Below are 26562 nucleotides of genomic sequence, written 5' to 3'. Positions count from 1 at the left end.
CATTGTTTTAAAAAATTAACATGAGCTTCAACTCAGTAAAATCTAGTTTGGGAAGATGCCTAATATATTGGAAGCATAGTGCACAAAGCTTAATGACTAAATGGATACAGATAGAGAAGAAAGGATTGAGGGGGACACATACAGGATGTATTAGTGTTCACCAGAGAAAGAGAACCAGTAAGACGAATGAATGGTTGGGTGAATACATAGATATTAAAGAAATTGGCTTATCCAGTTATGAAGGCTGAGAAGTCCCAAGCTCTGCAATTGCCAAGCTAGAGACGCAGGAGAACCAATGTGTAATTTAAGTTCCAATACAGATTCTGGCAGTTTTGAGAACCCAAGAAGCGCTGATGTTTCAGGCCAGAAAAGACCAATGTCCAGCTCAAAAGGCCAATGACCAAGCAGTCAGACAGGAGGAGTCCCTCTGACAGCCTTTTTGTTCTATTCAGGTCTTCAATGGATTGAATTAGGCCCACCCACGTTAGGGAGGGCAATCTTCTTTACTCAGTCTACCAATTCAATTTTAATCTCATCCAGAAACCCCCTCACAGATAAACATAGAATAATGTTTGACCAAATGTCTGATTTCCCCAAGGACCAGTCAAGTCTACACATAGCATTACTCATCACACAGGAGTCTTTCATTTAACAAATATACACTGAATATATTAAATGCCTATTTCATGCTTGAAATGAATCTTTCTTCCAACATCCTTGTAGTAAATAAATATTCATCTTTCACCAAAGAATTTTAAAACTAAAATGATTTTATAAGCTAGGCTGTCCAAGTGAATCATTTATACAGGTAAGAAAAATAAGGCCCAGAGATAATAAATGACTTGCTCCAAGCAAGACAATTTTCCTGGTAATGGCAGAGTATGACTACAGCCAAGGTCAAGAGTAAATGCCCTTTCTTTTGAACAGTTCATCTTATCCTTCTTGGTATTAGACTGTGAATCCCAATCTCAGAAAGAAAAAGAAATTAATAGATACACATTCATACATAAGCTTTCTGGGGTGTTTATCTTACTGCAGAATATATACACACCAGCATTTATGAACACAGGGAAAGATAAAAGCTTTGTTATATCTTCCAAGCAATAACAAAACACATTTTAGATATGAGACAAGATTCCCACAGATAAAAATGCATCCTTTCTAGTTTTTCATCCATTAGAGAAGAACATAATAAAACACCCAATTTCTATTCCTGAATGAAGTATTTCAGAAGTTTAATTTTTCTTGCTAACATCCACGTAACCCAATGATGTTCATATAAAAATGAGGGCAAGAGGTATTAAATTCATCAGCATATAAATGACTTCTCTAGAATGTAAAGATGGATCACAGCAGAAGACAGTCATGATTTTCAAATGTTATTACTTACCAAGGAAGAATAAAGTCAAGCTTTTCACACCATCATTTACAAACTATTTCACTAAACTGCTCTTGATATTATCATTTTCTGTTTTATGATTTTCCCCCCGAGAAACTAACTACAAAATAATGTATGTAACTCAATATTCTTCAAATTTTAACACATTTCTTCTTTCATTGTTGCCCTAAACAATCCTGTTATCAAAAAATTATCAGTAATTGACCCACACCCACTGAATATAAGTGGCACAGAGAGAAATTCAGAGTGAATTTCAAAATGGCTGTCATTTTGTTTCCATGCTGCAGGAAATGTGATGTAATCATGAAGAGAGACTATACTAGGAATAAATTCCAGCAAATGCTTATATACTCTAGCTGCTTTAATTTTACTACATAGATAGTTCTGGACTATCATTATATGATCTCTTACAAACTGTTAATAAAAGTATATGACCAATCAAAAATCTCTCATAAATTGACCAAAGTTCAATTCTCTATTCATTCATTCATCCACTTACTCAACAAACATATACTGTTAGGCTAACAGGGGTCAGGCGCTAAGCCTTGTACTATAATATTTTGGAAGCGGAATTCATAAAAATTAGTAACTAATTGGATATGAGTGGAGAATGAGGGATTACGTGAAGAAGATATGGCTTCTACCTTTAAGGAGGTCAAAGTGCTTGGGGAAGTGTAAGTAAATAGTAGAGGTCAGAGATATTACTTAATCTATGGAAAAAATCTATGCCTGATAAAGATTCAAATGGCTACACAAAGGAGATGACACCTGAGGCCTATCTATCCAGTAATGAAGAGGGATGAGGTTATTACTGAGTGTGAAAAATATTAAGAAGCCTAGAGTTACAAACAACAATGTAGTTTCTGTTGAACATGAAATAGTTTCATTGAAAAAGAAAGTATGCTTGGATATGCAAGGCCAGACAGGTAAAGTAGGTCAGGGTTAATCTATACACTGCGCTGATATATTTAAACATATCACTGAGTTGAACACTGAAAAATTTTACACTGAAATGTGGCAAGATCAACGATGAGTTCTAAAAAACAGTAGGAGGAATTAAAGAGAGGCCTGAGTCAATGATAATAGTTGGGAAAATAGTGTTATGACCAAGGAGAGAAATGATGAGCATCTGAGGTCAACAATGGAGGTGGAGGAATGGGATTCAGACGTAACAGTTTGATCCTAAGTACTCGCAAGGTCGGTATTTGCAAAACTCCTACCTACTAAAACTTTTGTAACCCCAAAATCAATACTCAAGTCCCTTTCCTAATCATTTGCAAACTTGCATGAGCAGTGAAAAATCTGAGTTGCCCAACATGCCTATGCCTGCTGAGGTCAAACAAGGTAACACTGCTTTTCTGCTGTAAAAAATATCCTTTTCAGAGTCTGTTTAGTGTCATGCTTTTCACATCTTTGTGCTTTTTATTATTTCACTGTTTAAAATGGCCCCACCATCATCATACTACTTGGTGTTCCTAAATGCATGAAGACTGATGTGCCTCATGGAGAAAATAAGTGCTAGATAACTTCACTCAGGCATGAGTTATATGGCTGTTTCTTGGCCATGAGTCCTATATTAATGGATCAACAATATATCTCAAGACTTTTTTATTAAAGAATCATTAATATATACTCTTATGAAGGTTTCACATGAACAACACTGTGGGTTTCAACATTCACCCATATTATCAAGTCCTCATCCCAGCCACTGCAGTCACTATCAGCAAAGTAAGATGGTATAGAGTCATTACTTGTCTTCTCTGTGTTCTACTGCCTTCCCTGTGACCTACCTATATTGTGATTGTGAATTATAGTATCCCTTGATCACCTTCTCCTTCCCTCCTCTCCCACCCTCCCCACCGTTAGTCCCTTCTTGGAGTCTGTGAGTTTGCTGCTGTTTTGTTCCTTCAGTTTTTCTTTGTTATACTCCACAAACGAGTGAAGCTGTTTGGTACATGTCTTTCTCTGCCTGGCTTATTTCCTGAGCATAATATCCTCTACCTCCATCCATGTTGTTGCAAATGGTAGGGTTTGTTTTCTTCTTATGACTGAATAATATTCCATTGTGTATATGTACCACATCTTCTTTATCCATTCATCTACTGATGGACACTTAGGTTGCTTCCATATCTTGGCTATTATATATAGTGCAGTGATAAACATAGGGGTGCATATGTCCTTTCGAATCAGAGATCCTGTTTTCTTTAGGTAAATTCCTAGGAGTGGAATTACTGGGTCAAATGGTATTTCTATTTTTAGTTTTTTGAAGAAAGTCCTTATTGTTTTCCACAATGGTTAAGTCAATTTACATTCCCACCAACAGTGTAGGAAGGTTCCCCTTTCTCTGCAACCTTGCCAGCATTTGTTGTTTTTTGTCTTTTGGGTGTTGATTATATTAAGTATCTTTAAACAAAAATATATAAAACAAGGCTATGTGTTAATCAGTTAACAAAAATGTTGTGACCCAAGGTTCACAGGAAGCTAACTCTGTATCTCCCCTAGAAGCAATAGTTCAGTATTCACTAGTTCATTATTGTAAGTGACAGTATAGGACATAATGACTTCAAATAATAAAAATCAATTTTATTTTAAAATTTACAGGACACAGTGCCTGGCTTGATGTTAGAGAGAGAGGAGAAGTCAAGATATACATTACATTTTTTGCTTGAGTATCTGAGAAGATGGTAATGCTATTATCTGCAGCAGACAGACAGAAAAGGGTACAAATTTTAAGAATTGGCAATGATTTTCATTTTTAGTATGTTGAATATGTTCAATCTGAGGAACATACAGATAGAGACATTTAGAAATCTTTGGGGTATAAAGGTGTGTAACTTGGGGGTGAGGCCAGAGCTAGTGATACAGACAAAAACATTGGTAGCATGGAGAGAAGGGTTGTAGTAATGGGAATGAGTAGGGTCACAGAAGGAAAGACGTTTAAGAGAAGTGGGGCTGAGGAAGAACAATTCTCCTTGCAACAGTGAGCAGAAAGAAGTTAGAAAGGGAGCCCATGAATGACAAGCACTGATTTAGGGGGAGAACCAGAAGAAAGGGAGAAGCCAAGGAAAGAATTTAATAAAAAGAAGTAGGCTAAGAGGACCCATCCTCCAAGAGTCAAGTGGAAGAGAGACTGGGATGAGACCACTGAATCTCATAATTGGGAGATCCTTGGTGATTTAGAGATTTAACTGTAGAAAAAGAAAAGAGGTATCCATGAGGTTTGCCTTCTGTGATCATCTGGAAGTTTGAGGTAAAATAAATGTATTCCTTAATCAACAGTATCTAGAAAACTGGCTTTAAATTTCTATTTTGAATCTAAATTTTTTAATTGACACAATTTACCTGAAGCTTACATTGTCATTTATCAAATATTCATTCAACAAATTTTACTGGGGCCTACTATGTGTCTGACATTATTCTAGATACTGGGGATATAGTAGTGAACAAAATACACAAAAGTTCCTGTCCCCAGAAGATTCTATTCTAGCATACCATGTCTGCCAGGAAGATAAATGACATTTTCCAAGTGAAGATAAATGACATTTTCCGGATGATACACGGAAGTCGGAAAATTAATGGAGAATGAAATAAAAAATAAAGAGCATGTCTCCTAGAATCAGATTCAGGAGAAAATCACAGCAAAAAATTACAAGAATAACCTTACTATAACAAACGAAAATAGCAACTAAAGAACACTTCTGGCGGTGGTGAATGGAATGACAGGAAATGTTGGAATTCTACTTGCTCATTTGAAAACTATAAAGTATAATTTTTCAGCTGGCACACAAGCCTTTTGAAGTACCAACTAAGTATTATATTCCTTTGGCAAACTAGGATAGGAATGAATCCATCTAATTGAATACCTCAAGGGCATCCTTATATGGCCCTCAAGGATAGCAAAATGAGAAGACTCACAATGGATCTTATTTCAAAGTTACAGAGATTCAGCCATTAGAATGTGGGTTATGACCCTGGTGGTGAATTCTAGTGTGACCATGAAAATACATCTTCAACTTTAAGTGACAGCTGAGGATAGATACAAGACTGACAAGGATGACAACTGATTAATGGATTTTGTAACATAGATGAGTATCTAGAAACACATTATTAATTAATAGTACAATGTATAATACCATATACACAGTTACAGTAATGAATAATGATGTTTAATTGATTTGTGGAAACATATGTATGTTATCTACCCATGTAAATAATTCAATTAGCAAATAATTATTTTATTTGGATGTATGTAGTTTTACTCCTGGGAATCCCCAAAGATGAACTTGTTATAAAAACACTTTATTAGTTAATTCATTATCTACTCATTTTGAATCTGTGACAGATCAGAGAAATGGCATATTAATCAAATTGTTAATGTACACAGCACTGCAAAGTTTATGCTTAACCAGCTGGAAAAATTAATTTTGAGTACCTTATTTTGTCAATCCATGTCAACAATTAATGTATTATAAATTTTCTTATCCATTCACTTTTTAGGAATTTAACAAATTCCCAAATGACCTCAGACAAACACTTTATTTACCAATTATGTAATATGTACTTGGAAGATATACAACTACATTTTTTATAGAACTCAAATTTAACACTCACATGGCTCTCAATTAATCTGAATACAATTTAATGTCATTCCCATACAGCTGCTAGTTGAAGGGCCCAGTTTTGTACACATCCTAGACACTACTAAGTAACTTTTTGCTAATCCATATAAGTAATTCATCCATTTGAGATCTCAAATTATTTTTCCTTCTCCATAAAACAAGCTATCCAAATTACTTATATCCATTAAACAGTTGTCAAAATATTTCAAAAGAATTAAGCTAGATTTTTAACTCTGCAGAGACAACTGTTAATTTATTCGTACCAGGACATCAGAATCTTGATGCTACCAGTTGCCTTTTGAAGTGTTTGCCAGGAAAACAGAAGTGGAAGACAGATAAAAAATCCACTGTTTTATTTATGGATAAATGATGTGAACTAAGAATTTAGATTTAAGGTAAAAGAATAAAAGGAGTCTTTTTTTTAAAAACCTAAGCATCAGTCTAACCAAAAGCAGAAACATCTAGATACCTTTGATAGAGGCAATTGAGAAGACATTTCAAAAATGATATGGTTTGACATGTATAACCACAGAAGGTCTAAAATGAAAAGATAGAAGCAAAGTTGGTGAGGCTAGTAAGGATGCAGACTAATTAGAAATCACAAGCACTGCTGGTGGTATGCCACCTCTTTAGAAAAGTGCTTAACAGTATCTACTAAAGCTGAATATATTCATACCCTATTTGCGATTCTACCCCCAGATATAAATTCAACAGAAATGTAACCACATGTTCTCCAAAAATTGTACTACAGTATTCCTAGAAGCACACTTCATAATTTCCCAAAACAGGATATTCCTCAAGTATCCATCAATAGTGGAGTAGATAAACAAATCATAGGATATTCACACAATGAAATATCACATGAGACTGAGAACAATCTATAGCCACAGGCAACAATATGGGCGACTCTTACAAACAAAACAGGCTAGTGATAGAAGCCAGATGCAAAAGAATATATTGTGTATTATGCTGTTGGATCCAGTAAAAAAAAACAACAGGTAAGTCTAATCTATGTTGTTAGAAGTCAGGATAGCAGTTGTAAAGAGTTACATGGGGGATTTCTGGTATGTAAGTAATGTTCTATTTCTTGATCTGGGTGTTGGTTACAAACATGTGTTCATTTTTATGAAAACACCTTAACTTATGTAATTATCATATGCATATGTTTTTATAAAATAGGCTCACAGCAAAATTGAGAGGAAGGTACAGAGATTTCCCCATATACTCCCTGCACCCACACATGCATAACCTTCCCCAATATCAACATCCCAAACCAGAGTGGTACATTTGTTACAGCTGATGAACTTGTAGGGGTACATTATTATCATCTAAAGTCCATAATTTACATGATGATTTATTCTTGGTACAGTCTCTGTATTTTGACAAATAGTAACAAGTATAATATACAAAATAGTTTCATTAGGGGATGGAGCCAAGATGGCGGCGAGTAGAGCAGCGGAAATCTCCTCCCAAAACCACATATATCTATGAAAATATAACAAAGACAACTCTTCCTAGAACAAAGACCAGAGGACACAGGACAACATCCAGACCACATCCACACCAGCGAGAACCCAGCGCCTCGCGAAGGGGGTAAGATACAAGCCCCGGCCCAGCGGGACCCGAGCGCCCCTCCCCCCAGCTCCCCGCGGGAGGAGAGGAGTCAGAGTCGGGAGGGGGAGGGAGCCCAGGACTGCTGAACATGCAGCCCCAGCCATCCAGACCAGAGCGCAGACACAGTGCATGCGTGGGGCCCTGGATACTAGGGAAACAGGGCAGCAAGAATGGTGAGTGGGTACTGGAGGCTGGCGCTGGAGGACAAAAGAAAAGCAAGCAGCCATCTTTTTTGTTGTTGTTGTTGTTGTTGTTGTTGTTGTTGTTGTTTTGTTGTGGAGAGTGCTTTTTGGAAGTCTTAAAGGGACAGGGACCCCAATACTAGGGAAACAGGGCAGCAAGACCAGTGAGCGGGTGCCTGAGGCTGGAGCCGGAGAATAAAGAAAAACGAGCAGCATTTTTTTTTTTTTGTGGTCGTTTTGTTTTGGCGTGTGCTTTATGGAAGTCATAAAGGGGCAGGGCGGGACACTTAGGCCAGAGGTAGGGAATCCGGGGATCTCTGGGCACTCTAATCCCCTGGGCTGCAGGGAGCACGGAGGCCCCTTACGGAGATAAATAGCCTCCCGGACGCTCCCCCTCCAAAGCAACTCCACCACTTTGGAGCAGCGGACCGAGCCAGGCCATGCCCACAGCAACAGTGGAGATAAACTCCATAGCAGCCAGGCAGGAAGCAGAAGCCCTGTCTGCACACAGCTACCCAGCACAACCCACTAGAGGTTGTTACTCTCCCAGGAGAGGAAGGCCACAAACCAACAAGAATGGAAGTTCTTCCATCCGTCACTCATCCCAGCTCTGAAAACTATTCCTATCACCATGAAAAGACAAAATTACAGGCAAACCAAGATTGCAGAGACACCAGAGTAGGAGACAGACCTAACCAGTCTTCCTGACAAGGAATTCAAAATAAAAATCATAAACATGCTGACAGAGATGCAGAGAAATAAGCAAGAGAAATGGGATGAAGTTTGGAGGGAGATCACAGATGCCAGAAAGGAGATTACAGAAATGAAACAAACTCTGGAAGAATTTATAAGCAGAATGGATAAGATGCAAGAGGCCATTGATGGAATTGAAACCAGAGAACAGGAACGCATAGAAGCTGACATAGAGAGAGATAAAAGGATCTCCAGGAACGAAACAATATTAAGAGAACTGTGTGACCAATCCAAAAGGAACAATATCTGTATTATAGGTGTACCAGAAGAAGAGAGAGGAAAAGGGATGGAAACTATCTTGGAAGAAATAATTGCTGAAAACTTCCACAAACTGGGTGAGGAAATAATCGAACAGACCACGGAAATACACAGAACTCCCAACAGAAAGGACCCAAGGAGGACAACATCAAGACACATAATAATTAAAATGGCAAAGATCAAGGACAAGGAAAGACGTTTAAAGGCAGCTAGAGAGAAAAAGGTCACCTATAAAGGAAAACCCATCATGCTGACATCAGACTTCTTGACAGAAACCCTACAGGCCAGAAGAGAATGGCATGATATATTTAATGCAATGAAACAGAAGGGCCTTGAATCAAGGATACTGTATCCAGCACAACTATCATTTAAATATGATGGTGGGATTAAACAATTCCCAGACAAGCAAAAGCTGAGGGAATTTGCTTCCCACAAGCCACCTCTACAGGACATCTTACAGAGACTGCTCTAGATGGGAGCATCCCTAGAAAGAGCACAGATAAAAACACCCAACATATGAAGAATGGAGGAGGAGGAATAAGAAAGGAGAGAGGAAAAGAATCTCCAGACAGTGTATATAACAGCTCAATAAGCGAGCTAAGTTAGGCAGTAAGATACTGAAGAGGCTAACCTTGAACCTTTGGTAACCATGAATTTAAAGCCTGCAATGGCAATAAATACATACCTTTCAATAGTCACCCTAAATGTAAATGGACTGAACACACCAATCAAAAGACACAGAGTAATAGAATGGATAAAAAAGCAAGACCCATCTATATGCTGCTTACAAGAAACTCACCTCAAACCCAAAGACATGTACAGATTAAAAGTCAAGGGATGGAAAAACATATTTCAAGCAAACAACAGCGAGAAGAAAGCAGGGTTTGCAGTACTAATATCAGACAAAATAGACTTCAAAACAAAGAAAGTAACAAGAGATAAAGAAAGACACTACATAATGATAAAGGGCTCAGTCCAGCAAGAGGATATAACCATTCTAAATATATATGCACCCAACACAGGTGCACCAGCATGTGTGAAACAAATACTAAGAGAACTAAAGGGGGAAATAGACTGCAATGCATTCATTTTAGGAGACTTCAACACACCACTCACCTGAAAGGATAGATCCACTGGGAAGAAAATAAGTAAGGACATGGAAGCACTGAACAACACAGTAGAGCAGACAGACCTAATAGACATCTATAGAACTCTACATTCAAAAGCAACAGGATATACATTTTTCTCAAGTGCACGTGGAACATTCTCCAGAACAGACCACATACGAGCCCACAAAAAGGGCCTCAGCGAAATCCAAAATTTTGAAATTCTACCAACCAATTTTTCTGACCACAAAGGTATAAAACTAGAAATAAATTCTACAAAGAAAACAAAAAGGCTCACAAACATATGGAGGCTTAACAACATGCTCCTAAATAATCAATGGATCAATGAACAAATCAAAATAGAGATCAAGGAATATATAGAAACAAATGACAACAACAACACAAAGCCCCAACTTCTGTGGGACAGAGCGAAAGCAGTCTTAAGAGGAAAGTATATAGCAATCCAGGCACACCTGAAGAAGGAAGAACAATCCCAAATGAATAGTCTAACATCACAATTATCAAAACTGGAAAAAGAAGAACAAATAAGGCCTAAAGTCAGCAGAAGGAGGGACATAATAAAGATCAGAGAAGAAATAAACAAAATTGAGAAGAATGAAACAATAGCAAAAATCAATGAAACCAAGAGCTGGTTCTTTGAGAAAAAAAACAAAATAGATAAGCCTCTAGCCAAACTTATTAAGAGAAAAAGAGAATCAACACAAATCAACAGAATTAGAAATGAGAATGTAAAAATCACGACAGACTCCACAGAAATACAAAGAATTATTAAAGACTACTATGAAAACCTATATGCTAACAAGCTGGAAAACCTAGAAGAAATGGACAACTTCCTAGAAAAATACAACCTTCCAAGATTGACCAAGGAAGAAACAAAAAAGTTAAACAAACCAATTAAGAGCAAAGAAATTGAAACGGTAATCAAAAAACTACCCAAGAACAAAACACCCCGGGCCAGATGGATTTACCTCGGAATTTTATCAGACACACAGAGAAGACATAACACCCATTCTCCTTTAAGTTTTCCAAAAAATAGAAGAGGAGGGAATACTCCCAAACTCATTCTATGAAGCCAACATCACCCTAATACCAAAACCCGGCAAAGACCCCACCAAAAAAGAAAATTACAGACCAATATCCCTGATGAATGTAGATGCAAAAATACTCCATAAAATATTATCAAACCAAATTCAAAAGTATATCAAAAGGATCATACACCATGACCAAGTGGGATTCATCCCAGGGATGCAAGGATGGTACAACATTCGAAAATCCATCAACATCATCCACCACATCAACAAAAAGAAAGACAAAAACCACATGATCGTCTCCATAGATGCTGAAAAAGCATTTAACAAAATTTAACATCCGTTCATGATAAAAACTCTCAGCAAAATGGGAATAGAGGGCAAGTACCTCAACATCATAAAGACCATATATCATAAACACACAGCCAACATTATACTGAACAGTGAGAAGCTGAAAGCTTTTCCTCTGAGATTGGGAACTAGACAGGGATGCCCACTCCCCCACTGCTATTTAACATAGTACAGGAGGTCCTAGCCACAGCAATCAGACAAAACAAAGAAATACAAGGAATCCAGATTGGTAAAGAAGAACTTAAACTGTCACTATTTGCAGATGACATGATATTGTACATAAAAAAACCCTAAAGACTCCACTCCAAAACTACTAGAACTAATATCAGAATACAGCAAAGTTGCAGGATACAAAATTAACACACACAAATCTGTGGCTTTCCTATACACTAACAATGAATTAACAGAAGAAGAAATCAGGAAAACAATTTCATTCACAATTGCATCAAAAAGAATAAAATACCTAGGAATAAATCTAACCAAAGAAGTGAATGACCTATACTCTGAAAACTACAAGTCACTCTTAAGAGAAATTAAAGGGGACACTAACAAATGGAAACTCATCCCATGATCATGGCTAGGAAGAATTAATATCGTCAAAATGGCCATCCTGCCCTAAGCAGTATACAGATGTGATGCAATCCCTATCAAATTACCAGCAACATTCTTCAATGAACTGGAACAAATAATTCAAAAATTCATATGGAAACACCAAAGACCCCAAATAGCCAAAGCAATCCTGAAAAAGAAGAATAAAGTAGGGGGGATCTCACTCCCCAACTTCAAGCTCTACTACAAAGCCATAGTAATCAAGACAATTTGGTACTGGCACAAGAACAGAGCCACAGACCAGTGGAACAGATTAGAGACCCCAGACATTAACCCAAACATATATGGTCAATTAATATTTGATACAGGAGCCATGGACATACAATGGCAGAATGACAGTCTCTTCAACAGATGGCGCTGGCAAAACTGGACAGCTACATGTAGGAGAATGAAAGTGGACCATTGTCTAACCCCATATACAAAAGTAAATTCAAAATGGATCAAAGACCTGAATGTAAGTCATGAAACCATTAAACTCTTGGAAAAAAACATAGGCAAAAACCTCTTAGACATAAACATGAGTGACCTCTTCTTGAACATATCTCCCCGGGCAAGGAAAACAACAGCAAAAATGAACAAGTGGGACTATATTAAGCTGAAAAGCTTCTGTACAGCAAAAGACACCATCAATAGAACAAAAAGGAACCCTACAGTATGGGAGAATATATTTGTAAATGACAGATCCGATAAAGGCTTGACGTCCAAAATATATAAAGAGCTCACACGCCTCAACAAACAAAAAACAAATAATCCAATTAAAAAATGGGCAGAGGAACTGAACAGACAGTTCACCAAAAAAGAAATACAGATGGCCAACAGACACATGAAAAGATGCTCCACATCGCTAATTATCAGAGAAATGCAAATTAAAACTACAATGAGGTATCACCTCACACCAGTAAGGATGGCTACCATCCAAAAGACAAACAACAACAAATGTTGGCGAGGCTGTGGAGAAAGGGGAACCCTCCTACACTGCTGGTGGGAATGTAAATTAGTTCAACCACTGTGGAAAGCAGTATGGAGCTTCCTCAAAATGCTCAAAACAGACTTACCATTTGACCCAGGAATTCCACTCCTAGGAATTTACCCTAAGAATGCAGCAATCAATTTTGAAAAAGACAGATGCACCCCTATGTTTATTTCAGAACTATTTACAATAGCCTAGAATTGGAAGCAACCTAAATGTCCATTGGTAGATGAATGGATAAAGAAGATGTGGCACATATACACAATGGAATATTACTCAGCCATAAGAAGAGGGCAAATCCTACCATTTGCAGCAACATGGATGGAGCTGGAGGGTATTATGCTCAGTGAAATAAGCCAAGTGGAGAAAGAGAAATACCAAATGATTTCACTCATCTGTGGAGTATAAAGGCAAAGGAAAAACTGAAGGAACAAAACAGCAGCGGAATCACAGAACCCAAGAATGGACTAACAGGTACCAAAGGGAAAGGGACTGGGGAGGATGGGTGGGTAGGGAGGGATAAAGGTGGGGAGAAGGAGAGGGGTATTAAGATAAGCATGCATAAAGGGGGTGAGAGAAAGGGGAGGGCTGTACAACACAGAGAAGACAAGTAGTGATTCTACAATATTTTGCTATGTTGATGGACAGTGACTGTAAAGGGGTTTATAGGGGGGACCTGGTATAGGGGAGTGCCTAGTAAACATAATATTCTTCATGTAAGTGTAGATTAAAGATAACAAAAAAAAAAGAAAGAGAAGGGGGATTACTCCCTGATAGGATAAAACTAACTGTAAATCAACGATTAATGCGTGCTTTAAAAATCCTTAATTTTGATCGCTTAAAGGGTGTCAGATGATCGGCTATGGAGGTACACTTTTCTGATAATATTCCTTTCTCTTAAAAAAAAAAAAGCAGTTCCTTTGTGATGACCTCCAATGAGTTCTACACAATGGTATAAAGGGCATATCAAAGTGTGGGCAAAGGGTCTGTTTGTGTTTATACAGAGGATCAAAGCCTAATTTGGCCACCCAGAAAATTATCTAAGATACTACATGAAGAAGAACTTCCAACATCAGCACTCTCTGGAAGAGTCATACCAGAGGATGATCATCAAAAAACCTCAACAAAGATCCAGGTGATGCTGCAGTTATAGCTGCATTCATCCCACTGGTTCCTGGACTTGCCATTGGAATGAAGAAGGAAATATCTAAGTTGGCCTGTGCATACAGTAAAACAACAAATTTGACTGGATCTGTACTGTTGGAACTCAACCAAGAATTAGGAGAAGTGCAAGTTGCAGTGCTCCAAAATCTTATGACTACAGACTATGTACTGTTAAAAGAACATATGGGATGTGAACAGTTCCCAGGAATGGGTTGTTTTAATTTGTCTGATTTCTCTCAGACTGTTCAAGTACAGTTGGACAATATCCATTATATCATAGACAAATTTTCACAAATGCCTAGGGTGCCTAACTGGTTTTCTTGGCTTCACTGGAGATGGCTGGTAATTATAGATCTGCTTTGGTTATGTAACTGTATTCCTATTATGTTAATGTGTGTGCACAATTTCATTAGTAGTTTAAAACCTATACATGCTTAAGTTACTCTACAAGAAGATATGTCAAAGAAATAATCAATCTTCCCATGTTTTCTTCTGTCTGCTACTTCTATAGCTTTTCTTCTTCCTTCCTTCCTAATTACAACCTTTAAATAGAATTTGTGCCTCATATCGCACTTACCAAGTATCATAATTCCTCCAAGTGGTAAAGATACCTCAAGACAAATGCTGGGCATAGAAGCCACAGGGCATAAATCTGCAAAGAAGTAAAAAGCTAACCTTTTCAAACAAAATGGCTTCTCTCTCACTTACCAACTTTACATTTCCCTATATGGCCCTGGAAGATGACTGGTTAGCCAGAGACGGGTAAGATTCCTCAAGGGAGGAACAACCTAAGACAGGCACAGTCGCAGGGGAGCCATCAGGTGAGAAATTGGAGATCAACAGAGGTGTGGCTTAGAACCTCACGCTCCCTGTTTTGAGAGAAATCTTCTGCATCCGTGGATGTTTTATTGCCCTTGTCTAGCTTGGATTAACACATAGTCTACAGGCACACACCTGATCATCTACATTTGTTCTCTTACAACACTAAACTATGTTTTCTACCTTTATCTTGCATCTACCTACCACTTCAGCATTTTATTAAAAAATAATAATAATAATAAAGGGTGAAATGCAGGATCCACATATAAATCAAGTATAAAAATCAAATGAATATTCATATTTGACCTGATTGTTTATAGTTCATAATATGTGATCAAAACCAAAAATTTCTGTGATGACTGCCCTTGTACTGTTCACCATGTAAGAACTTATTCACTATGTAAGAATTTGTTCACCATATAAGAACTTGTTTGTTATGCTTCAGAAGATTGGAGACTGACGAGAATTTGGCTTGGGGTGGATTAATGATTGTGCATTGAGCATTGACTCCCCTATACAGAATTTTATTGTTGTTAACAACCATTTGATCAATAAATATGAGAGATGCCCTCTCAAAAAAAAAAATAGTTTCATTACCTGAATAGCCTCTATGCTCCACTAATTAATCCTTCCCTCTCCCTAACCTTGGCAACCACTGTCCTTTTTACTGCCTCAGTAGTTTTCCTTCTGTAGAATGTCACATAGTTAGAATTATACAATATGTAGCCTTTTCAGATAGGCTTCTCTCACTTAGTAATATGCATTTAAGATTTCTTCATGTCTTTTCATGGCCTGATAGCTCATTTCTTTTTAGCACTGAATAATATCCCATTGTCTGGATGTGCTGCAGTTTACTTATCCATTCACCTATGGAAGGACATCTTGGTTGCTTCCACATTTTGGCAATTATGAATAAAACTGCTATAAACATCCATGTAAATATGAAGGAGCATTATTGCTGGACCACATGGAAAGAGTGTGCTTCATTTTGTAAGCAATGGTCAAATTGTCTTTCATAGTGGCTGCACCAGTTGCATACTCACCAACAATGCATGAGAGGGTTTTTTTGCTACACATCCTTGTCAACATTTGGTATCAGAGTCCTGGATTTTGACCATTCTAATAGGTGTGTAGTGATATCTCATTTTTGTTTTAGTGGACTGTTCCCTAATGCATATAATGTAGAGCATCTTGTCATATGTAATTTGCCATATATATTTTCTTTAGTGATCTGTCTTTTGTGGCCTCTGGCCCATTCTTTAGTTGAGAAGTTCATTTTCTTATTGTTGAATTTTAAGAGTTCTTTGTATATTTTGGATAACAATGTTTTTTTAAATATGTCTTTTGCAAATATTTTCTCCCAGTCTTTGACTTATCTTCTCATGTTTGTGAAGCTGCATGTTTTTCACTGTTTATGTTATATCATTTATTTTGTATTTAGAATTTATCTGTTATTCTGGTATGTGTACATACCACAAAATTTAACATTTCAGTCATTTTTAAGTGTACAGTTCAATGGCATTAAGTATTTTCACATTGTTACTCAACGATTACCACTAACCATCTCCAGAACTTTTTCATCAACCCAAACTGAAATCTATGCCCATGAAACATTAAGTTTGCATTCCCCTTTCCCCTCAGCTCCTGGCAAGCACTATTCCACTTCCTGTGTTGATGAATTTTACTATTCTTAGTATGTCAAATAAGTGGAATCATACCATTTTTGTCCTTTCATAACTGACTCATTTCACTTAGCATAACGTTTTGAAGGTTCATCCATGTAATAGCATGTGTCAGAATTTCATTCCTTTTTAAGGCTGAATAGTATTTCATTGTTTGTCTTCATCTTTAAATGTCATATAAACAGTCATTACATCAAAGCCACTAGCCAAATATCCTTGACCAACTAGCTAAAGAATCAATACCATGAGCAAGTCAGCAGAATCATGTGTAAGTGATGTACATGATCACCTCCAAAATGTTATTTAAGGAACTTAGAATGATCCCTGTGCTCTCAAATGTCTCCCTTCCTCACCTCTGACATGTAATTTAAAATTCTACACAGGCTATTTCTAAGCCCAAATAGTCTTGAAAAAGAGTTAATTTATTAAGATGATAACATCTTAGGACAGTTTAAATGTATTGCTTTCTTTTGTGACAAGAGAGACCACAATGGAAGGAAAAGGAAACACTTCTTCTGTTTCTAGAACTTTGTGACACTGTGTCATTTAATGCTCATACCAACTCTAGAAAATAGGACTGACAATCCTCCTCCTGAATATGAGGAAATAGACTCAGACAGGTTCAGCAACTGGGACCAACTGAACTTGCATACAAGAAATTGGATTTCATTTTTCAGGTCCAGGACTTTTCTACTACACCATGTTGCCTGCCAGGAAGAGATATAATTCATGAAAGAAGAGGAAAAAGAAAGAGAATGCCAAAGAACAACTCCGTCAACTTCCTAATTTTGTCCAAAGCTAGCCTAGATTGTTGATTCTCCTGATCTATTTCACTAAAAAGCTGTTCTTAATCATGAAATGATTGATATGGAACAAATCAAAACTAATTTAAATATTTCCTCCATAATGAACTCTAAAAAAGATTTACTGGAGGAAAAAATAAATAGTGCCTGATGGGTTCATTTATGGAAGTCTTCTGCCTCTAACCATTATGCCCCCAGAGGCTTCTATAGATTGACATTTCCTGCGGATGCGAGAAAAAAAAAAAGCCAGGTTGACATTTGGTAAGTGATTTCAGTGTTTTAAATCCTTGCTTTTAGGAATTTCTTCCTTAGACATTAAGAAGATTCTTCTTGCTGGTCTTTCAGAGTATTTCTCAGAGTACATGGAGACTAACTGGTCACTATACTTCGAATAAAAGATTCACAGTGAGATGTCTTTCTCCAGGTGAAGTCATTCTAATATTTTTCATCTTATCTCCTAAAGTAATCAGAATTTTCTTAGACTTTAATAAGAAATGTCTAGACTGAGAAAGTAATGATTCATCTGAGGTTATTCAGTATCAGCTATGATCCATAATTGCCAAGTGTGTCTGCTAATATCAAGAATAAACATGAAAGGGATTTTATTAGTTTAGTGCACATTAAACTGAAATAACTTAAATATTTATTAAAACATGGAAAGACAGAACCGTAACATCCAGGTTTTAAAACATATCTTACTAGAGTGTTTTACTTTTATGGATTGAATTATATATAGAGACAGAGACAGTGACAGGAAGAAGTAGAAGTAAAGTGGTGATCATGAAATTAGACTATTTCTGGAGAAAATATGAAGCACAGCTGCTAAAATTATTATAAATAACTATGATGAGAAGTATTCACATGCCCCTTAGTTTATTGCATTTTGGAAATTACCTAATTTTTAACAGCTTTATTGATATATAACTTAGATATCATATAACTTTACTTATGTTTAAAGTATACAATGCAGTGGATTCTAGCATACCACAGAGTTGCACAGCCATTATCTTATCTTTAGATCATTTTCATCACTCCATAAAGAAACATCAACTAAAGAAACTATTAACTATCATTCCCATTCCCTCCCCTACCCCTGCTTCCATCCCTAGGTAACTACTCTCTACTTTTTGTCCTTATATATTAGTTTATTCCTCACATTTTATATAAACAGAATTATACAATATGTGATCATTTGTGACCAACTTCTTTTACTTATCAAACCATTTTTTTGAGATTCATTGATGTAGCATATAGCAGTACTTCATTTCTTTTTATTATAGAATAATATCCCATTATATAGCTGTACCACATCTTGTTTTTCCATCCAATACTTTCTGACTATTGGGTTGTTTCCACTTTTATGGTTATTATGAATAATGCTACTATGCACATTTGTGCACATGTTTCTGGGTGAACATGTGCTTTCATTTCTCTTGGGTAGAAGTGTAGGAGTGGAATTGCTGAGTCAAATGGTAACCCTATGCTTAACCTTTTGAGGAATTGCTAAGTTGTTTTCCAGAGCAACTGTAACTTTTACAACCTCACCAGCAATGTTTGTTAAACCAAGTTTCTTACATCTTCACTAACAATTGTTATTGTCTCTCTTTTTTGTTATAGCCATTCAGTGAGTACAAAATGGTATCTTGCAGTTTTGATTTACATTTCCCTAATGACTAATAATGTTCGAACATCTTTTCATGTGATTATTTGACATCCCTATACTTTCTTTGGAGAACTTCCTGTTTAAATCTTTTGCCCATTTTTTAATTAGGTTGCTTGTCTTACTGAAGTATAAAAGTTCCTTATATACTCTAGATTTAAGTACTTTATAAGATACATGGTTTACAAATATTTTCTTCTATTCTGTGGATTGTCTTTTCACTTTCTTGATGGTGTCCTTTAAGGCAAAAAAGGTCACAAAGAGCTACTCCTGTTTTCTTCTAATAGATTTTGAATTTTAAGCCTTACATTAAGTCTATAATCTATGTTGAGTTCATTTTTGTGTATGATGTTAGATAAGAATCCAAATCTATTCTCATGCTTATGGATATCCAATTGCCCCAACATCATTTGTTGAAAAGAATATTCTATTAAATTAAGTTGGTCCCTTGGTCAAAAATCAGTTGACAAAGAGTGTTCAGATTAATTTCTTGATTCTTAATTCTATTCCATTGATACATATGTTTATCCTTGTGCCAGTATCACATAATCTTGATTACTGTACCTCTGTAGAATTTGAAGTTGGGAAATCTGAGTTGTTCAATATTGTTTTAGCCTGATCCCCTTGCATTTCTGTCTTAGGATCAGCTTGTCAATTTCTCCCAAAAAACTAGCTGGAATTTTATCAGGAATGATATTAAATCTATGGTACTAAATCTAATACTTTTCATTATATATAAGTTATCATGATTAATTGTGCAAAAAATGGCTACCTACTTACTGCAAATTGGATGAAAAGTTAAGTGTGGTTGCATTTTATAAGCAGTCAGTACAATAAAAAACACGATAGGTAGAAAGCAGTCAATTGTGAAACACAAAAGCAAAAGAAAGGAATAATCTGGAATTTCTTTCAATGTATTTCTCTGCAGGCAAAAGACTCAGGCACAAAAACATTAAAGATACTTTAAGCAGTATTGGCTGCAAAATATGGAAATAAAACTTAAAAAATTAAATTCATAAGTGTTCTGTTTGCTGTCTACAAAATGTAATTCTGTATCAGCTAGCCAACTGAAGCTTAACTATCAGCATGGTTATATATCAACATAACACTTAACTCATAAAAACATGTTTCTTTATAACAAATAAAAATTACAAAACAAAATCACAAATTACAAAAAAATTCAAAAAATTTTATTTGATAAAAAAATTGATAGTGTTTTGATCATTTTAATTTTAATATATCAAAAATTGCTTGAGGTAAAACCTGAGAAAGTCAGGTTATTAAAGGTCTTTAAAAAGCCCTGTAATCAACTGTAAAAGAATCACATAAATTCTTGTCTCTGCAGAATGAAATAAAGTATTTTATATGCTTCTTTGCAATGTATACAAAACACATGATACCTCTGTTGTGGCCTGTTGCTCTACAATATAGAAGTCAAGCAATATTAGATCATTATGCAATAGTCTAGGAAAAACTACTTCTCCCTTTGACCTAGTTTCAAAAGCATTTCTCTCGGCTTTGAAGATGAATAAATATGCTTGTTAAAGTACTGGATCAGACCATCCACTCTTACTAATAGATTCTACTAATTATCATGTGGCCTCTGTTAAAGTAATTATAAAATTGTACTTGGAAAAAATTATTTATTGTATAAGCCTTAATTTCTCTTTTATTTACTAAATGATCATATATTGTTTGCTTGGAGGATCTCTAGTCATGTTTAGCCTTTGATTATCCCATTTAATAGAAGCAAAAAGATATCTTTAAAGATATTCCCACCCTAAACAAGTATCAAAAATTGAGAAACGTGAAAATAACTTCCCTTGTAACCCTCTTAGTTATTCCATAAATGTTTAAATACTGGAACTTAATGCTTAAATACATTTTGAATCTTCAATGAAGACATCTCTACAAAATGGTAATGATTATCCATTATATTTCTCAAACACTAGTATGTTTTTATATAAGTAAATTTTGGCCCAGCAACAGCTAAATGAAAAATGTTAGCCATAATCCTTAGTCCTATTAAGACAGAAAATATTGGTAAAGAGATTGTGATTATTTCCTTTTCAAACTGGTTGGTATTTCCTAGCTCCAGATGCACTAGAAATTTGAAGCTAATTGGGGAAAATGAGTAATTTCATGTTCTTTGTTGAATAAATGGCTCTGTAGTTCTCCCTTTAGTACTTGAACTACACCATCAGTTGATGTGCTCACTGAATACTAAAAATTTTTAAGATAAGAATGCATTTGCAAATGCAGCATACCCCTATTGCTATTTTATGATGAATATAATTTACTAGTTATCTATAAGGTTGTGCCTAAAGAAACTGGCAGGTTGCTTATCCTTTTGGTAGTTTAATAATGATAATTTTATTAAATTGAGTTTCGGACACAGGCAGTCAATACTAAACTACTACTACAAATATCCAAGTGTTTGAAAACCTATCAGAATATTTACAACTAAAAATTAGACTACCTAAATACTCCATGAACTATTACAGTTACTTTCTTATGAAAGAGAGTAAATAAAAATGTATCTAAATCTATCTTTTTTGGTATATTGTAGAACTAACCATGTGCTACAAAATAGTTTACTAAGAGGAATATTTTTTGTTAAAACCAAGAAAAAATTTATTTATAGCTTTAACAAGCAGTGACGATTTCTACTGGCATCTTTCAACCTGTTGCCTTCCCACCACTGTTAACCTGTCTTTGCGAGTCTTTCACAGCTCCATGAGGAAAAGGTTTATGGATAACACCGAAGTTTTAGAGAATTTATATAAGTTGATTGTGGTCACACTGCAAACAGTGACAGAACCTTGATTCAAGTTCAACTAGATCTAAATTACACGGGTCCTTTTGCATGATACCATTATACAATACTTTTCTGCAAAGCCAATAACAATTACGGCTTTTATCACTGCCACCAAGACTTTGAACTTGTCTCCTCATCCCTTCAAGTACACATCCAAACCTTCATGTCAAAGAAGTATGCATGTTAGGGCAAGGAAGAACTGGGGGTCCCAGACTTTAAGGTGACTTCAAATCTGGATATAAAACAAGCTATGAACAAGGAAGCCTGCTCTGCAAAACTTCTGGGAACAGTAAATGTCAGAGTAAAAGGGAGAGGGAGAGGCAGCGTGTGACCCAGAGGTTCTCAAATGTACCAGCTCTGTGCTGCTTCTGAGTCTTACAGTTCTAAAGGAACCCAACTACAGCAAAGCATTTGTGAACAATACAGGTGTTACTGAGGATTTTGTACAGAAGACAGAGGGAGAGATTTAAGCTGCATATCCCTTCCAAAACCTTTAAAGGCTTCCATTAGATATTTTCTGTTCCAAATCACTACCAAGATTTCTCTTCTTCTTTCACCTCATGCTGCCCAAAACATGCTGACTTTTTTCTCTTCCTTCCCCAGTTTTCTCAGGATCTTCAACTACCTCTCCCCTTTAGAATGCTAAAATGTCAGTTCTGCCTCAGAGATTACCCTTAAATTGCACCCCAATCCCCATGACACTCGGAAAAATGAACATCTTCTAATTTATAATGCCCACCCTCCCTAGGAGGCAATGAGAAATTATAGAATTTTTAAAATAAGCTTCGTTATCCAGATTCCCTGTCTTTGAAAATAATGTGGGTTGATGCTCTTCTCTATATCTACTATCACTGTCTCCATGTTACTTCTTCCTGTCATCATCCCAATGTGACTCTTACCCTCACTGACTTCAAATCTTGACGCTCAGGTCTTACTGTGACAAAAAAATCAGAATGAACCCTGCTTCCAAAGAATTTATTAATAACAGTCAGGACAGCTCTATTTATTTGCCATTTCCTATACAGCCGGCAGTGTAGTAAATACTTCACAACAGGTGCATTTAAACCTCCCACAAGTCTACGAAGGGGATATTACTTTTCACATCTGCCCCCGTGGCCTTTCCCTTGTCATGAAAAACCTTCACCTTGGTGCCTCACACTTGGATGGGAAGGAGGTGTACTCACTAAGCAGCAGCCAGCAACAGCAGGGCCAGGCGGGTAACAACGATGCAGTACTGACCTTGATCTCACATCTGCATGGTTTAATGAGACAAAGAAACTATGCCATTATTTAAATTTAATTCGCTGAAATTATGTAGTGCTTAACAACTTCTCAAATGGTGTTACCTACATAATCTTCCCTAATCTTCATAGCAACCCTGGAGCAAGTATTGTTATGACCCCATTTTTATAGACTAGGAAAGGAGTCTCATAGATATTGAGAAACCTGCAAAAAAAAACCCTCCTGTTAGCAAATGACAGAAGCAATAGCTGCCTTCATCATCTCCCTCCAGACCTTATGCACTTTGAACAATATCATGGCCACACACACACACACACACACACACACACAGTGGTATGTGTGTGTATGTGCTGGTGTGTCTTGGGGAAAAGGCAATGGGCTTACAAGGCTGAATTATTTAGTACAGAGACTAACAACAGCTCAACTAACAACTCGCTCTTCTAAAGTAAAAAGTTCAAGGACAGTGAATTGATTAAGAAGTTTAGAATCATAAAATTAAAAATCTACTTTAATTTCATCATTTAAAGCTCATGTTTTTCATCTGTTACCTAGAGGTAGTTATGGAATTTTGTGTTATTTCAAAAGATACGATTTTATTTTGATTTGCATCTGGGTGGGTAATGGGGGTGAGGGTACCACAGTCTTTTCAGAGCTGAGGGCTTCTAAAATTTTGAACCCAGAGCTGATAATAGAGGATTCTCCTTTGAGTTAAGTGACAAAGGAGAAAAATAGGATGGTAGTTAGAAGTGAAAATGTAAGTAAAGAACAAGCAGAATGGATATGAAAACTGAAATCAAGGCCACATAACCTATACAACATATATTACCAAGTAAATATGAACTGCAAAGCATGTTCTGAGAACTTCTGAGAAGTGAGATAATGACAACCATAACAATAGTTACCACTTCATTAACACATACAATTTGCCAAAAACATCTCATTTAGTCCTCACACCACGAGGTATTTATTAGCATCTGCATTTGGTAGATAAGAAACTTAGACTTGGAGGAGTTGTGCAAGAACCCAGTGGCCCAGTTTGTGAATGGCTTTGACCACAGGTCCCACAATGTGGCCACCAGGAGCATTTTCTCAGGCAGAAAAAGAAGGTGGAGAGTGGGAAGAATAAAACAGAACTGCTCAACCACATGAATTTACAAAACAGGGAAATTAAGAATAATCTCCTCCTAAGAAGTTGAAAATATTGCAGTGATTTATGGCAGCCCATGTACTAAAATTTGAGGAAGTTCTGTAGCAATGGGGGCTTAATAAGAAGAATAAAATTGACTCTACAAAGCAGAGAAAATGTGTAATTGAACAAACGTGTTTAAGCTGGCTCTTCCTGTGGAGCCCCTGTGTGATGGGGAGGGCGAGACAGTAGGGAAAGGGGAGAGGAGTGAAGGGAAGGGAGGGAAGAAGTGTCTGAAAAAGAAACCAAAGAGATTCATTCTAACAGGAATGCAAGGAATTCTCACTGAGACCCATGAAAAGAGAACAGGAAAAAGCTTAGATATCATGAAAATCTAAAACATTTGGGCAAGTATTGGAGCTAATTACTTGACATAAGTTTCGAAAATTGATTCCCTAGCTAATCTCTTCTTAGAAAGAACAGAAGACCATTAAGTGATTTGATCACAATCACTACAAGAGAGGTTTGTATAAAATCCCCTGTCCCTCAGAGCCTCACCTGAACTCTTGCTACTCACATCACCATTTTTAATTTCACAGTATGGAAGCCAAGAACTGTGCAATCATGAATAAATAGCAAATAGGCTGTGGTGATTTAGTTTTCCCTTACTCAGGTGTTCTGTGGGGTGTATACAGTAGGAGTTACATCATGCATGGCCAAATGCATTTAGCTCATCAGCTGATGAAGACACCCCTTCCAAGAAAGCTCCCATCCCTGATATGCTCAACTCTATTGCCCAACTCTGAGACACAATGAAAGATTCATGAGGGCACAGACAGCACAGAGGGGTAAAATGTGAAATACTCAGGAGAAGATGAAATTATTTTAATTCATTGCTCAATCACAATGTGTTTTATATAATACAATGTGGCAAGATGCATACATGATCAAAAGCATATCTTCATAAACTATGGAACCTCATATTTTAGTTATCATCTCTACAGATATGCAGAAGAATATCTCACCTAGGCAGACTGCTGATGAGAAGCCAAAAATAGCATGCCTCTGAATAGCTAGCACACATTTACTCCCAAACTTACCTAAAACTTCCACATTTTATTTAGTGAAAAGTTTATTGGACTCTCATTCAGAACTATTATACATACAATTCTAAGAAATTTAGTGTAGCACAGGATTAATCTAAATCAAAATCAGAGGCACTCCCATGTATTAGTAAGGAAGGGATTTCACCTTTCAAAGCTTCCATTTGCTCACCTGTAAAATGGGGTGTATTTCATAGCCTAAGTATATAGATATAATCAGCACATTCACATAAAGCATAAACACAAAGCAAGTCTAAATACAGATATTTTTTGATAGAACCTGGTACCACATTATGAACCAGCTACCTAATGTGAGCCTCAATCATATAAACAGCAATTCTTTTCAATGTCGAAGAAAAATGGGCTATTCTGGAATTCTTAAGAGATTGATTATACATTGATCTCCACAGTGGAAATTCCCAGGGGATTTTCAAGGGTAATTTTTATTTATGTGATTGTTTTTGTTGCTAGCATATCTCCCTAAGAATTCAAAATGCGTAACATCTGAACCCTACGATCACCCTACAATCAATCACAGGGCAAACAGTTCTTCCTAACCTCATTCCACTGCATTACAGCGGAGTCCAGTAACCAATGTTCATCAACAAAGGGTTAAATGTATGCTCTCTAATTCTCTGACAAAGTAAACAGGAATGTTTAGAAAGATCACCATTTAAAAAACTAGAATACTTAAACCATATGTTATTTTTTTGTCTTTTTGTTTTTTTTTCAGAAAACTTACAGGTATAAACACTTCACCAGTCAAGAAAACCCATTCACTTAAAACAGAGCTAATTAAAAGACCAAGGATGGTTTAATATCTTCTCTTCAGTACTTGGACTCCAAAGTAAGTTTTTCAGGTGGAAAGAGTGAGTGACATAAACATTTTCCCTTTCATGATGCTTGTTTACTGTACCAAGTTGCTTATCTTTACTTGTTGATTTTAGAAGTTCCTTACTAAGCTCCTTAAGGATATTGAGGATATCAGCCTTTGCTTCTGAATTGTAAATAAGTTCCCACAGTTTACCTTTTGTTTTATGGTTACCTTTTTCTAAGAGATCTTAATCAAATGAGACATTTTTCTTTCATGATCCCTGTGAAGAAAGCCTTTTTCCCATCCAAGATCATTAACATAACCACTTACACTTTCTCCTATTTCCTCTGTGGCTTCTGGTTTCACATTTAAGTCATTAATCCAATTGTCGCTTATGTTTGTTCATTATTCAAGGTAAACA

General features: G+C 36.4%; 1 protein-coding gene across 4 annotated transcripts in view; it reads right to left on the bottom strand.

Moving 5' to 3' along the window:
* Window positions 1-26562, bottom strand: part of DIO2 (iodothyronine deiodinase 2) — a 227482-nt gene that overhangs the window by 64185 nt on the left and 136735 nt on the right. The gene's annotated exons all lie outside the window — the stretch shown is intronic.

Source organism: Manis javanica, chromosome 8, assembly GCF_040802235.1.
Source record: "Manis javanica isolate MJ-LG chromosome 8, MJ_LKY, whole genome shotgun sequence".
Taxonomy (NCBI): domain Eukaryota; kingdom Metazoa; phylum Chordata; class Mammalia; order Pholidota; family Manidae; genus Manis; species Manis javanica.
Note: the sequence above shows the minus strand (reverse complement) of the source record. Positions and strands in the feature narration are given on the sequence as shown.